This window comes from Ornithorhynchus anatinus, chromosome X5 (genome assembly GCF_004115215.2).
Source record: "Ornithorhynchus anatinus isolate Pmale09 chromosome X5, mOrnAna1.pri.v4, whole genome shotgun sequence".
In the NCBI taxonomy this organism is placed as follows: domain Eukaryota; kingdom Metazoa; phylum Chordata; class Mammalia; order Monotremata; family Ornithorhynchidae; genus Ornithorhynchus; species Ornithorhynchus anatinus.
In genome coordinates this window covers 28,701,394-28,704,027 of record NC_041753.1, presented here as the reverse complement: position 1 = coordinate 28,704,027, position 2,634 = coordinate 28,701,394, and the positions used below count along the sequence as shown (strand labels likewise).

General features: G+C 40.1%; 1 non-coding gene across 1 annotated transcript; it reads right to left on the bottom strand.

The window, feature by feature from the left end:
* Positions 1 to 1,067: 1,067 nt before the first annotated feature.
* On the bottom strand, positions 1,068 to 1,205 carry LOC114808259. The gene has a single exon (XR_003756106.1). It is a non-coding gene; the product is annotated as a small nucleolar RNA SNORA7 (small nucleolar RNA).
* Positions 1,206 to 2,634: the final 1,429 nt, after the last annotated feature.

The following is a 2,634-nucleotide window of genomic DNA, read 5'->3' as shown; positions in this document are numbered from 1 at the left end:
ACAATTATGTGTGCATAGTTTCTATTTAACTAAGCTCTTTCAGTTCAAGCAGTGCAGTTTATGACTTGGTCAGCATTACCTGACATTGTGCTAGGACTGCCCTACCTCTAATCATATTGTCTTTGTCAGAAATCTAGACAAGATCACAGTTTAATAAAATGCTTGGTGAGTGGATGTTCTGTAAAACACATACCCACACGTGCTCATACATAAACGGTTTCGGTGAAACATCTAGAATGTTCTAACACAAAAGACCTAAGTATTTAGTGAGTGACATTGCGAATACTTGTACTACGTGCTTTTGAAATGTTTTCTTCCTTCCCATTTGGGTATATGCCTACTGCATACCTATTGTATAGTGTCATTATTATTTTTTATGATTACAATTATTACTACTATTTCTATGGCTAATATTTGGTCCTTAAAATAGGCCGAGCTCTTTAGTAAGAACTAGCATGATTACACAAAAGACAATGAGACATTCCTAGTCCCACAAGGGGCTCACAATCTAAGCGGGAAAGAACAGATACAATAAACAATGAGAATAACTAACAAACAGCAGTGAAAGCAAGTTAAAATTCCAAAATGCCAACAGTAAGATATCTGAGTTACAGACTTGATGTATGATTTCACTTAGACTGTGAGCACCATGTGAGACAGGGACCGTGTCCAATGAGATAAACTTGTTTCTACCCCAGCGCTTAGAACAGTGCTTGATACATAGTAAGCGCTTAACAAATACCATTAAAAAAAAAAGTGTGCATTTGGCAGGATGGGGGTGTGAAGGAGCACAATCCCCAGCCTCCTCACTGCTCCAAATAATTATTCCTAGTTGTTAGATGGGAGGAGGGAGGTCTTGTCTTATGCTGTCAAGTCATCTCCGACCCAAAGAGACACCATGGACACTACTCTCCCAGAACATCCCAACTCCATCTGCAATCGTTCTGGTAGTGTATCCATAGAGTTTTCTTGGTAAAAATACAGAAGTGGTTTACCATTGCCTCCTTCAGCTCAGTAAACATGAGTCTCCACCCTCGACTCTCTGCCAATACCACTGCTGTGTTTTGACTTGTAGCAGATTGCCTTCCACTCACTAGCCACTGGCCAGGCTAGGAATGGAATGGATATGCCTCTGCTTGACTCTCCCTTCCATAGTTGAGACTGGTAGAGTATTGGAAACTCTCCAGGTTCGACCCTGAGAGGGGAGGAGGAAGGTAGCATGAACATAACCTGCTGCCTTTTGGCCCTCAAGTTCTGGTGACAGTCTTTTTTAATTTTTTCGTAGAAGAAATTGAATTCTTAACCCTAATTCTAAGGATTGCAACCAGAAGTTTCCTAAAAAAAGACTCTACCTCCACTAGATCACCTTTGAAAACCTTGCTTTATTTCATATCCCCACTGTATTTTATAAGGAGCTCAGAGAGGAAGGGGTGCCACATCTAAACACTTGATGAAAGAAAAAGTGCACTGAACTGCAGGAACCACATAATTTGCCCATTTCTAGCCACACCATTATTTCTCAATCCCTTCCAATAATTGGAAAATGAAGTTCAACTGTTATAGAAGGAGGAAATGCAATCTTATGATAGAAAATTTTCTTCCTAATAGGAAATACATCTATTTCAAATAAATCCTCAATTACTCTAAGGCTGCAAATCTTGATACAGTAATTCACTTGGCAGAGAATGACATTTCAAAATCCACCATGCAGACCAACATCAAAGAAGTGTAGGAAAGTTTTCATAGATGTTGACTAGCAATAACAATGACATCATGGCTATAGGAAGCCCTTGGTATTTTAGAGTCTCTAGGAAGTCATTCATCATCATCATCATCATCATCATCATCATCATTTTCATCAATTATTTATTAGTTAACACTTATTGCACACCAAGGAAGAAAATCAGCCTACTCTGTGCTCATAATAATGAAAAAGAGAAAGCAGGATGATTTTGAAGAAAACCTCAAGCACTACACACTAAGTCAATAGAGAAGCAGCATGGCTTAGTGGAAAGAGCTTGGGTTTAGGACTCAGAGGATGTGGGTTTCTAATCCTGGCTCTGCCACTTGTCTGCTGTGTGACCTTGGGCAAGTTGCTTAACTTCTCAGTGCCTCAGTTACCTCATCTGTCAAATGGGGATTAAAAGTGTGAGCCCCATGTGGGACAATTTAATTACCCTGTATCCTCCCCAGGCCTTAGAACAGTGCTTGGCACATAGTAAGTGCTTAACCAATACCATAATAATAATTATCAATATTGGTGAAACAAGAAAACTGAGCAGTTAATAAATATCTGAAAGTCTTAATTTAGAGAAGCAGTGTGGTCTAGTGGAAAGGGCAGTGTCCTAGGAGTCAGAGAACCTGGATTCTAATCCCAGCTCTCCCACTTGGTTGTTGGGTGATCTTGGGCAAGTCACTTCACTTCTCTATGCCTCACTGAGTTCTTTAAAGCTAATAAGGAATTTCTGTTTGATGTGCAGGTGAATGGGAAACCATCTGAGGTTTTTGAGAAGTGGGGAGATGTGAACTGAACAGTGTCTCAGAAAAATGATCAAAGCAGCAGAGTGAAGTATGGACTAGAAAGAGGAGAGACAGAATGCAGAGAGATCAGCGAGGAGATTGATGCAGTAGTCG